This window comes from Protopterus annectens, chromosome 14.part0 (genome assembly GCF_019279795.1).
Source record: "Protopterus annectens isolate FY-2018-M chromosome 14.part0, PAN1.0, whole genome shotgun sequence".
Lineage (NCBI taxonomy): Eukaryota > Metazoa > Chordata > Ceratodontiformes > Protopteridae > Protopterus > Protopterus annectens.
This window is the reverse complement of record NC_056748.1, coordinates 382833263-382846689: the sequence shown is the minus strand read 5'-3', so window position 1 is coordinate 382846689 and position 13427 is coordinate 382833263. Positions and strand designations below refer to the sequence as shown.

Genomic DNA, 13427 nt, shown 5'->3' with positions numbered 1-13427 from the left:
TCTCTAATGTGACAAATCTGCTCATTCCACCACCGTGTCATACATACCTCTCAACTCTCCAGAATTTTCTAGAAAGTCCAGCCTTCTGCCTCATTTTCAAGTCTGTTCCTCATACAGTTTGTAGTTTTCTGGCAAATTACTGGGGGTGACGTCACTAATGAGACATGAGTTTCAGACTTCCTATACTTTAGAAAATGCAAGCTAATGAAAACCTTGTTGTTCAGCTTTCTAAGTTTAAAAGAGCAATGATTAAAATATGTATGATTTTGAACCTTTGTCCCCCAATTACTTTTGGCTTTGTCCAGACTCCTTACACTAATGCAAACTGTAACAGTACCATGTGTAGTAAGACGAAGAAGAGCAGTAATGTAGTTAGCTGACAGCAGAGAAAAGAAACACAAAAGTGCAATTAGTAATGACGAAAGATGAAAGAGCATCAATAAATGGTTTACAACAAAACAGGAAATGAGACAGATGACATTGAAAAGGACTGGGGAGAAGCAATATGACGGAAGGGAGACACTATTAAGTAGTAGTAGAAGCAATGTTAAGTGTAGGTTTTTGATAAAGACAGCAAGAGATAAGAGAAGCTGGATTAAAATGGGGCAGAGGCTTATGAAGAAATACTGATATCAATAATACCAATATTTCTTAAAGGGATAGAGGCTTATTAAAACATACTGGGTGCGCATTTGCTGGAAGGAATGCATAGCAAGTCTAATGAGTAAAGCAGTAGTAATTAGTGGTAGCAGCAGTGGGTGGAATGACTGGAAGTGAGGGAGAGTGTCGTGCTGCTGGTCAGGAGGTTCGGACCAGTGACATTTCCAGGAGTCTTCCAGAAAGGTTTTTAGACTGTACTTGAAAATCTTGTGGGCTTTTGGTTTGGTGGAGGGAGTCCGGGAGGGAATTCTACATTTTGGAGACAGAAGTTGAATACAGCAAGTCACTGTGGGAATTACATGAAAGTTTTACCATTATAAGTTATTTATCAGATGTGCTGTGCATGATGGATTATACCAATACAAGAGAGAGTCACGGGGATAAGTACTTAGTAGACGGAGAAATTTTGTGTTTTCTTTCTACTGACGGGAGTTTGAGGAAACTGGAGAAACTGAACCAGTTCTGTAGTCTGAGAGCTATGCAATGATAACTTTTATTGGGAAGACTTGAGGCAAATTTAGCTGTTTTGTTACAGAACTGGTAGCATTTTGTGAGTTGGATAATTGCTTTTGAGGCATATATAACAAGAGGGGAGAAAGTAAGCAGTAGATTTTGGGGCATGCACAGACAGGAATTCATTTAATGTGTACAGCATAAGTACTTCATGGTTAGTTTTTTTAGAGTTATTTGTTGAATGTGCAGGTCAGACTTTAGTGTTTCATCAACAGTAACTAACTCCAAGACATTTAGAGTGGTGAACCAGTTCAGTAGCTGTGCCACTGGTTGTTGGTAGGGAGAATGGATTTTGAGGGGTTGATAAGTTTTCAGTGAAAACAGCATGAGATGTTTTTGGGAAATGAGGACTAAGTCAACGTTGGCAAGCAAGTTCAGGGATAGAGGTGGCAGAAGAGATAATAGTGAACATGGCAGCATACTGGATAAGTGAGACAGATTATTAAACAACACATGTCATTGCTGAATATGCTAAAGAGAAGTGGGCCAAGGACAGAACCTTGTGAGATGCCTACTGGGATGGGAGGAAGGAAGAGGTAGCATACTGTCATTTCACATTTTTGCGCTCTTTGTGAAAGGCAGGAATTAAGCCACAAAATAGCTTTAGTTGAGAGACTTACTTTATTTTGGAGACTCAACACAGAAGTACATAGTAAGAAACTGTCAAAATCCTTCCATTATAAGTTGACTGACAAAACTGAGGGAGGACACAAGAGCATTGTCAGTGCTGTGTGAGGGACAGAAGCCATGTTGGCATGTTGACGGGATATTATTCTTGAGGAGAAAGGTTAGGAGTTGCAAGGGGTGCATTTCTCCAAGATATCCAAGAGAAGGATAGTACAATTATAGGACTAAAGTTAGAGATGTCATTGGAGGATTCACCTTTGTATACAGGTAGAAGGTGTGATTACTTCCAGACAGACGAGAATGTGACTCTTGGATAGACCTACTGATTAAAATGGAAACTGGGTAGACTACAATATCAGATTTAAGTTGTAGGTATTTAGTGGGGATGCTATCCAGAGCACAAAAAGTGTCTTTTAATTTCTTAAGGTATTATCTAACTATAGCTTACTTATCTCGCACATAAATAACCAGGTTATTTTCCCTATGAACATAACAAGAACTGCCCGCTGGAACTCCTCTTCTGGAGCTTTACATGATGTCCTGAACACTTAAGAGTTTTATATATGACACCCAAAATTGTAGGTAACAGCATCATCTCATGTTTATTTGTCTTGCTCAGCTTAGTGAAGTTTAAAAAAAAATCATTAACTTTGTGTTGCCTGCATTAAAATTACAGTTGATGGAAACACTGGTAACATTTAATCAAATTAGGGCATATTAAACAGTTTGCCTACAGATTTCATATTAGACTAGGGCTGACTAAATGGGAGATGCTTGCATTTTCATTTCAATCTTGCCATGCAGTTTGATTTTACTTGTAACTCTGTGATATGCTTACATTTGACAAAGTTTTCCCTCTTTGTATATTTATTGTAATTACTGTTACTTACTTCAAAACTGCTTTGGAAATATTTAATAAAGTTCATCAACTGGGCATCACCCCCAGTAACAAGTACTTACCGTTAACATAAAAATGTATTTTGGATCTGCAAGTTTCATGTCTTTTTACCCTTTTAGCCTCACTATCTTTTTACAGATTTAAGGCATGAATTGTTACATGGCTCTTTTACCTTGCTGCAGTATCACAACCTTCTTCTTCATTTCTTCCTCCATTTTCTTAGACTCCAGGAGTCTTGGGAAAGCATATTCTAAACCATCTGTACATAGCTCTCTGCTCCTTTTTCAATGGTCAAACCATTTTTTTATAGATTTGACAGCATGCCCAGACAGTTTGCAATATTTTATTTCCCAGTACTTCACTATAAAGTATTACTGCTGTAGTTTTAGAGATCACGCTAAAGTTTAGACTTTAGATAACTGAATATGAAAAGTCCTCAGATGCCAATACAATGGCTGCTACTTCCTTCTCTCAGTGACTGTACCACTTCTGCACATCTATTAATGACCTGCCAGCTTAAGCTAGCCCTTTAGTTTTTCTTTTATTCCTGACTTGGGAATGCCTTTCAGGTCTACGGTGTTAGTGTCAGTATGGTTGTGCTTTGAGTGTCAAATTGAGACATAACAGTACCATAACTTAGACCTTTCTTTAACTGTTCTTCTTTATATTGGTGCTTTTGAGAGCATTCCAAGGGAACAGCTCTCTTCATAAACTCTCAGCAGTGCAATGATAGTTCTAAAATCATTAACAACTCTCAAGATGATAGTTCTAAAATCATTAATAAATCTAAGGTGGACATTATCCATACCTAATATGTATATTAATTCTAGCATATATAGCAGGTGTTGCACCATAAACTAATGTACCTTCACTAGGAAAACAATCCCTTCACTTCAGAAAAACAGATAACAGACTTCCACACTCTGACTAGAGGCACTTTTTTCTCCATTTAATGTTGACCCATTTTCTAAATTTATCACCCTTCCCAACCAGTCATCACACTTTTTTTTTAATTTTTTGACATACACTAATAAAATCATTGCATTTTCTTACCATATTTTTAATACTTTGCATTACCTCCTGTATCACTTTCTAGAAAAACTCGGAACCTGTGCCAACATCAAATATCAGCTGCCTGCATTACATCAGGCCAAGTGTATGGAAAATGCTGCAACACATACAATAACAGGCCATTGATGGTAACATCATTTTAAATCCAGTGTGCTGAATAGAATACCTTTCTCCACTCATCTTACTTAGGTATAAGGCATCTTTCCTTTCATATTACATACTATTCATGTGTCAAGCAAATTTTCAGCCTGTCTGGTGTCTTAGACTTGTGGAGCAATTACGGAAGACTCTCAGCGGGACACTACACCTTTTCACAATTATTTCCATATTTTTAAACATTTCAAGTCCACTTTTAACAATCATTACAAACTGCAAAGATCATAGAAATGAAAGGATAAAGTTAATGATATTTGACAGTCGAAACCAAGACCTCTGTCATGTCATGCTGGTGCCACTACCACGGGAGCAACACACTGTAGAGTTTTATCCTTTTCAGTAGGAAATCCCCAGAACAGCGATTAATGTAAAACTGGAAACAAACGCACACATACACAGAAAGCCCTCTACACTGTTAGAATCAAAAAACTGAAAAGGATATTAGCTCTCGTTCTAAAATGTAAAATAATTATTTTAAGTGGCTGAGCTACTACAGTTCTGCAACTTATCTTGACAGTTTTTCAATTTTACAACCACTTCAAACTGCTGTGCATGCCTAACAGCCTATCAAGATTTTATTGTTCCATCCCATTCTGTACTACACAATAAATCTATCACCTATTGCAGCTAAACAGTTAAAAAGATGTATTTACTTAGACTTTGTTGACTAGGTTAGTCCAACTAAGCCAATGGCCCCTTTTCAGGGGAACCCAGTTACTGTATTCATACTATGAGAAATTTAGCCAGGGCACATCTTTTTTCAGCTGTTGCCCCCTTCAGCAATTACACTAGCCTATTTTGCAAAGCAGGTTTATTTGTAAGCAAACTGTGTACATATCTCTATTGTAAGAATTAGTTTAGGACCTCTATAAGGCATGCTTTTTTCTGAGAGCTACTCTAAAACACTCACCTGAGTACAATTAGCATGCCTAAATACCTCTCAAATGTCCATATTTTCACATAATGTCCAGCTTTTTGCCTCTTATTAGTGGCCTGTCCCTCATACAATCAAATTTTTCTTCTAGCAAATCATTGGGGATTTATGTCAATAGTTAAGGGCAGACAGGGGGCTTCTGTTCGGAGTCTGCATGTCCTCCTTGAGTTCCAAGATTTTTTCCTCTAGGTGTTCCAGTTTCCTCCCACATTCCAAAGACATGCAGTAGATGGACTGGACACTTTATATCGGCCATGTGTGGTGTGGTAGAGGTACTGCAGCAGGGCCGGCCACAAGGCAGTGTAAACCCCTGGCTCTAGGTGATGCAAAAAATGGGAAAAAAGTGTTGTGGATGGACTGATTTGACTTGTAGACGGGGAAATTGAAGTGTATTAACCCACCACCGAGTTCGCCCAAAAATGGGCGTGCCCACCATGATTGACATGCGGGAGGGTGGGATTAACATCGGCAATGTGCCGTGATTGACACTCAATGCTAATAACTGTAAATCCATAGAATTAAAAATGGAGCATTTAATAAGTACAAACACATGCTAATAATGACATTCGAGCAATCAGTCCCTTTCCATTAGAATAATAAAATGCTTAACAGGCAGTACATAAATAATATATCTGAACTTTTTCGTCTCATATCAAAGAGTACCAGGAAGCTCAAGCAGTGGATCAGGATGAAGGCTCTAAAAGGAAAATGAACTATACTCATGAGTCGCTTCATAACATGCTTAAATCCAAAAGCACAGGACCCGAAGCCAAAAGTTAGTAACACAGATTTTAATAAATCACGATACACTAATAAATCCAAGCGCTTTCACCCAGCTCATGCCAGGCTTTTTCAAGGAATGAATAAAAACCATAGTGTCATTCTCGTTTATATAACAAGTTGATTAATCACTTGACTAATAAACTGAATTCAATTAATTAAAATTCAAATGTTTCAATTAAAACCATAAAAATGTCAAAATGCAATATGTGCATATGTAAACATTGATACATCAGCAATTTCACAATATTAAGTGTTATAGCAAAACATAAATTAAAATCGATGCTATAATATCAGATAATGATATAATATAATAAATGTGTAAGCAACATAATGCTCATTCAGAGCTTTGCTTTTCTGAGCTTCAGAACACATCCTATGTTAATACTGTCATTTAACCCAGGAGAGCTAGTGGCATCTAATCTCAACTGCCAAAAAAGCTCACAAAACTCTAAATGAGTATCCCAGCTCCCCCCTCTTACCTCTGGGGTGATTTGTTCTAGCACCATAAACTTTAAGTTCATTTTCTCACAATTTTGAGAGTGTTTAAAGAATGCATTGGACTCCTTACTTCTAGAAATGTCATAGAAGTGCTCATACACTCTTTTCCTTAAAGATCTCTCCGTTTTACCAACGTAAAAACTTAAACAATAGGTGCAAACTCCTAAATATACCACCCCCTTGGTTCCACAATTATAGTGCTTGTTGGTTCTCACTGTAAAATTTCTATGTGGTAAATGGAAAATAGTGTGGTTTAACATAGCAAAACATTGATTGCAACTACCACATTTATGTGTACCCCACTTCATTTTATTGTTAATGTTACATTTCCCCTTTTTTTAAAAAGCTCCTTTAAATTAATACCCCTCTTTCTAATAAAATGCGGCTGCTTCGGAAATAATTGTTTCATTTCCTCATTGACCCCCAAAATGGGCCAGTATTTAAGAATGATGGATTCCACCTTATGTGAATTACTAGAAAAAGTGTGCAAAAATTTATTTCCAGTCTCAATGTCTTTCTTGAGTTCACTTTTCTCTTGTAATTTACCTAATCTCAATAGTGCTGGATATTTGGACTCCCTGTTTTTAAAAATTTCCTGGATAACAGCATCAATCAAAGGTTCAGGGTAGTCTTTCTCTAAAAATAATTGTTTAATAGTCTCAGCTTCCAGGCTAAAACTTTCCAGTGAGCTACATATTCTTGAAGCTCTAATGAGCTGCCCTTTAATAATAGCTGAAGGAACGGAACAATTTTCTTTTAGTGGGCAAGCCCAAGGTTCCGGTTACCTTCGGAATTCTAAAGACACATAAGGGATTAGATCCCCTTAAATTTAGACCGATTGTGGCTGGTGCGGGGGGCATTACGGAACCTTTAGCTAAATTTATTGATGCTAAACTTAAAAATTATGCATCTACTATTGAACACATCTGCAAGGATTCTTGGGATTGTTTGAGAAGTATAGATCAAGCTTGGTTTACTACGCATATGCTTATGGTAACCATAGATGTAGTAGAATTATTCCCCAGCATCCCACACAGTATAGGACTGGAATGGTTAGGAGAAATTTTGGTCACCCAATCAGGTCTTGACAGTAGAACAATTAATCTAGTGATGGAATTCATGGAGATAATATTGGATAACAACTTTATGTTATTTAATGGTGAATTGTCTCAGACAAAGAAAGGGTGTTGCTATGGGGAGTCCTTGCGCTACAATGTATGCTAATCTTGTGCTCTACCATTAGGAACAAAAGTTTGTGTTGCGGACTCCCTGGAATAGATTTATTAAATTTTATAGAAGGTTTTTAGATGATATATGTATTTTATGGGAAGGTTCGGAAGATGATTTTAAGGGATTTATGGAATACATTAACTCTAGCACAGATTTTTTGAAATTTTCCTACTCCATTGATTTAAATGAATTGAATTATTTGGATATCACCCTCTCAAAGGATTATACTAATTTCAGATTCCATTCAAGAATATATAGGAAGCCCACGTTTTCTAATTCTTATTTACATTTCAGCAGTGGGCATCCTTTTTATCAGAAAAAGGCTATTATTAAAGGGCAGCTCATTAGAGCTTCAAGAATATGTAGCTCACTGGAAAGTTTTAGCCTGGAAGCTGAGACTATTAAAAAATTATTTTTAGAGAAAGACTACCCTGAACCTTTGATTGATGCTATTATCCAGGAAATTTTTAAAAACAGGGAGTCCAAATATCCAGCACTATTGGAATTAGGTAAATTACAAGAGAAAAGTGAACTCAAGAAAGACATTGAGACTGGAAATAAATTTTTGCACACTTTTTCTAGTAATTCACACAAGGTGGAATCCATCATTCTTAAATACTGGCCCATTTTGGGGGTCAATGAGGAAATGAAACAATTATTTCTGAAGCGGCCACATTTTATTAGAAAGAGGGGCATTAATTTAAAGGGGCTTTTTGAAAAAAAGGGGAAATGTAACATTAACAATAAAATGAAGTGGGGTACACATAAATGTGGTAGTTGCAATCAATGTTTTGCCATGTTAAACCACACTATTTTCCATTTACCACATAGAAATTTTACAGTGAGAACCAACAAGCACTATAATTGTGGAACCAAGGGGGTGGTATATTTAGGAGTTTGCACCTATTGTTTAAGTTTTTACGTTGGTAAAACAGAGAGATCTTTAAGGAAAAGAGTGTATGAGCACTTCTATGACATTTCTAGAAGTAAGGAGTCCAATGCATTCTTTAAACACTCTCAAAATTGTGAGAAAATGAACTTAAAGTTTATGGTGCTAGAACAAATCTCCCCAGAGGTAAGAGGGGAGAGCTGGGAGACTCGTTTAGAGTTTCATGAGCTTTTTTGGCAGTTAAGATGAGATGCCACTAGCTCTCCTGGGTTAAATGACAGTATTAACATAGGATGTGTTCTGAAGCTCAGAAAAGCAAAGCTTTGAATGAGCATTATGTTGCTTACACATTTATTATATTATATCATTATCTGATATTATAGCATCGATTTTAATTTATGTTTTGCTATAACAATTAATATTGTGAAATTGCTGATGTATCAATGTTTACATATGCACATATTGCATTTTGACATTTTTATGGTTTTAATTGAAACATTTGAATTTTAATTAATTGAATTCAATTTATTAGTCAAGTGATTAATCAACTTGTTATATAAATGAGAATGACACTATGGTTTTTATTCATTCCTTGAAAAAGCCTGGCAGGAGCTGGGTGAAAGCGCTTGGATTTATTAGTGTATCATGATTTATTAAAATCTGTGTTCCTAACTTTTGGCTTCGGGTCCTGTGCTTTTGGATATAATTTTGGACTTGCTTTGTGAGCTGTTTGGCTTTGTTTAAACTATTTTCATAACTTATGCTTCCTCATGCGGTGTTAAAGGTTGTGGGTGTCTGTTTTTAGCCTAAGTTCACGAAATAAAGAAACAGGCACAACTTGCCTTTGGACATTTGCCCCGATTTGCGAAATAAAAAAAAAGATTTCTCCCTTTTTTGAGTAAGTGCAACTGTAAAGTTGGTATATACAAGTTAAGAGGCTTACCCCACATTGGGGGTGCAAGAGGGCTTGACCCCCCCCTAAAAAAAACACTTTAAAAAGTGATTGTCGGTGAATGCAGTTCAGATTCAAAACACTGGCACATTCACTTTAGTACACTCATAGTAGAATCAAGCAGATGAAATAAGAAGAGTTTTTTTTAAGAGGAGAATAAAACAATAAAACTGCTTTCTGACAATGCAACTTCACAACCAAAAGCCAAATCCTCTTAGTGCACAGAAAAGGTTTCCATTACTAGAATGCCAAAGAAAAATATGTTTTTTCTAGAGCATAGTGGAGGTTCTCTGTTTGTATATAGGTGCTTCTGTGTGAATGGGGGGGGGGGGCCTAAAAAATGAAAAATAATTTACAACAGATACATAGCTCTCAACCTTCCATCTCCAAAATGAGGAACACTCACCTTCATAATGTGGAACAAATGGGCAAATTGTGGAACACATACTAAGGGTTTGCTAACAACTTCAACTAGGAAGGTCATAGGATGGTTAAAATATGCTGCTTTTCATTTAATGAATTAATATGATTAATTTCTATTTATCATGGATTTCACTTAAATTCCTAACTCTTTAAATGTGTAACTTTGAGGAACTTCGAGGAACATTAACTTTTTAAGACCCCAAATGAGGTACGTTCCTCGTAATGAAGTGCACTTGAGAGGTATGATTTCATGTTCATCACCAGGGTCAGACTCAGGGCCGGTGTTAGCATTTTGGGGGCCCCCAGCAAATGTCAAGTTGGGGGCCCCCTAGGCACTTCCAGTATAAGCATCATCCTAACAATGTCTAACAAAGGGGCAGAGTTGTTACTGGGTAGTTTGCAACAGTGATACATTGCAACAAGTCTATGTACAGGTCTGGACTTAAATTTACACACAACCTTTTAATAATAAATTGAACAGAAACAGAAATTGATTAAGGAGAAAAATTGTGGTTTGTGGTTTTTTTTTTATTTTCCTTTGCATCCTTCAACACACCTTTCCTGAACAGACACAGTAATAACCATTTAGAAAATAAATAGAAAAAGTCAGGGAAGAAGGCCCAGGTTTACTGGGGTGATGGGGATGAGCATTTTTTTTATTTTTTAACATTTTACTCAATGGTTTGCCTAAATAAAATAAAAAAAAAAAAAAAAATTTCAATTTTTTTTTTTTTTCTTCAAGGCATAATTTGTGCCCAAGGCTTTTTTTCAAAGTTGACAAAATGTAGCTTACAGTAAACTAACAAGCCAGTAGTTGTGAGAATATTTAAGTCTTATCTGGAATACTGCCTACCTCCCTAACTCTCTAATAAAGACAACTGGGATAAAGCAGAGATTTAAATTGCCTTTGTCATATATTTCAAGTGACATCCAATCTAGCCCCCCCGCATACCCCCAGCAGCTTGTACACACACACACATTTGAGCAGGTTAGTCACTGCTGTGTAGCAGTCATCAAACAACAGAAGCAGTAAGATTATTGAGGCTAATGCATACTTGTCACTGTCCCTACTGCACAGACTTCCCCTATTTTTGTTTACTTTGCTTTTATCCGTATCTAAAAGTCTGATTTGCAGTAAATCATTCAGGATTACAAACAGTCAATCTCTTCTTAAAATCCAAAGTTTCACTGGGCAAGTGCTCAGCTGCTGATCCCTCTTTGTTTGTGTTCATTATCATCTTCATCATAACTAACAGGGTCATATCAGCCCACAGCCCTGTAAAGCATAAGTGGCATAATTAATAAATTTTTTTTCATCCTCATTTTTCCCCAATCAGCACAGACAAAGATGATTAGGGGCCCCCCCCATGGTTGGTTTTGCAGGGAAAAAAGCTGGCTATGTAGTTAGTTTTAGTGGAGCAAATGTCCCAGCAGGGGTTTAACTAAGCCAGGAGCACTATGTCAGTAGTAAAATATTTAATGGTGCACACTTAAACTTGACAAAACACCTACTACCAGAAATATCTTTTTTATTTTTTTTAAGGGAGATATATGAAGTTATTACCTCCTCAGTTTTTTAAGTATGCAAGACTGCTGCCTAGCTTTTGCTGGTTTTCAGACTTCTAGGAAAAGCACAAATTTCTCCTTGCTTATCACTATGATATTACCCTCCTCTTCCAAACAAAGGGAGAAATTATGTTTTCTTTATAATCGAATCTTTTTGTGCAATTAACCTTGCGTTATGGTGGCATCTTTCAATCAAACGGTGGGCGGTGCAGTCAAAATGCTCGTGGGCGGGGTTTGCTACTGCGCATCTGGTGGGTTAATACACTTCAATGTCGCCTTGCAGACTTTATATCATTCAGAAAATGCATGGCAACGCAAACCCTTGTAGTATATTAACATTCTAAGTTTATAACAGCAATATTTAAACATTCCCTATTTTTGGGCCTTTGTCCCCCATTACCTTTGGCGTTGTCCAGATTTCTTGTGCTTACAGGTTAAGAGGTATGGATTCCTGACTACCCATTTCCAAGAAGACTTGACAAAATCCTTTGGGAAATAAGGAAGCCAACTCAATCAACTGATAGGAGAGCCCTACTCTTCACAATCGCCGGAAAGTTATTTTTCTGGAAAAGAAAATAGGATAAACTTAACAAAAATCTTTCTGCTCACAGCTTTTCCTTTTATTTTCCCTTGAGTAACTAACTATGCATCCCACAAGTGATAACAAAACGGGATGTGTGTAAAAACTGTACAGAATCACTTCGGAAAATGTTTGCTATTTACAGCACAGTAACTATGTAAAACTGCACAGGAAATGACTTTTGTCCCTAACACCACTAAAGTGTTGTGAATACCAACCTCAGTCCGGCTCTCGTAAATGAAGTCACTATTACAGTCAAGCTGTAGAGCGGCTGGAGACCCCTCCGAACAGCTGAAAGAATGTTGCCACGTATCTCCCCTCCCCCACCTACACAAAACTTCCACTGTAGATTACAACTGACAGCACTCAGAAATCATCGCTACCTTCACATACACTTTCCCCCGTCAAAATTCAGTGCCTATATGCTACAAAATTCCTGCCAGGCTACCACCATGCATCCCTATTTCATATTACATCCTCACAACACTGGCTTAAAGAGCACGATCTTGATTTAATATTTAAGCTGTTAGCAATTTGTGAAACACTACTTTTATACAAAAGGCCACAGATTCATTGAAGTTACAGGAATCCATAGCCCGTAGCTATAAAAGTCAATTAAACATCGCTGTTTACTGTCTGTTTAAATTCAAAGCCCGAGGCTACATAACTAGCTGAACAAACACTACCCACTGTTATTTGCTTCTGTTGAGAAATACTTTATTTCCTTGAGAATACAAGTGATGCGCAACAAGCAAATCCCAACGTAGGCACGGATTTCAACCATTCTGGCTAGTGGCTACTAATGTGCCACAAAAGTGACCCCCTTCCAATTAACTACTGAAATAACACCTTAGTCCCTTTCACGCCTGCAAGACTACATAGCACACAACGTCTATATCACATACAGCAAAGAAATAAGTCAAACAGATAACAATGCTAAATACACTTTCTCCGTACAAGTTGGCTACCTGAAACTTTCAAAACCCTGGCCTGCCAGCACAGAAGACGATCTGACCCGTAAAGCATAACCACAAAGGGACAGTAAAGCCGATCATAAATAACTGTGTCTGTGACCTAAGAAGATGTAAATGCACTGCATGACAAAATGCAAAAACGAATTTTGCAAGTTTCAGAACTGCGATTCCACAGCTACCTACTAAAACCACACATCCACAAGTAGACTACTAGAATAAAGTTTGACAGGATGAAGTTTCCAGAATGCCAGCTGTGAGGCACGGAGAAAGGGCCCCCACCACACGTTGTTGTTAGCTTACCTGGTTCACTTCTCTTTTCTGGAATCAGGGCTGGTAGAAGGATTCCTTCACGACAATCTCGCACAAATGGCTTGGTACTACAGAAATGCCTAACTGTGCCTGAGTTTCACAAGACACAGTCCTGCAAAATGACTTATAGCCCACCCATTGGCAGCTTCACGCCCCACCCCATTAGCCACTCACTTCCTGGACAGGCAGACAGCTTTGCATTAGTACGTGAGAAGGCGCACACAGGCACGGGCCGTTCTTACCTAGTGAGCATGCGTGTCCAGCTGTGCACATCTGCCGAGCGTGCGCGCTGCTTAGAAAGATATAGACACATCTGGTTTGAAGTACCTGGGTTTCCCATTAAGTTAGAATTCCTAGGACCACG

At 37.6% G+C, this 13427-nt stretch overlaps 1 protein-coding gene across 4 annotated transcripts in view; it reads right to left on the bottom strand.

Moving 5' to 3' along the window:
* The window catches only part of P4HA1 (prolyl 4-hydroxylase subunit alpha 1), a 635357-nt gene extending 622168 nt beyond the window's left edge, over positions 1-13189 (bottom strand). For all 4 annotated transcript variants that reach the window (XM_044056110.1, XM_044056113.1, XM_044056111.1 and 1 more), the window contains exon 1: positions 13055-13189. The gene's annotated coding sequence lies outside the window, so the exon portion shown is untranslated. The remainder of the gene's footprint in view (positions 1-13054) is intronic.
* Between the last annotated feature and the right edge of the window lie 238 nt (positions 13190-13427).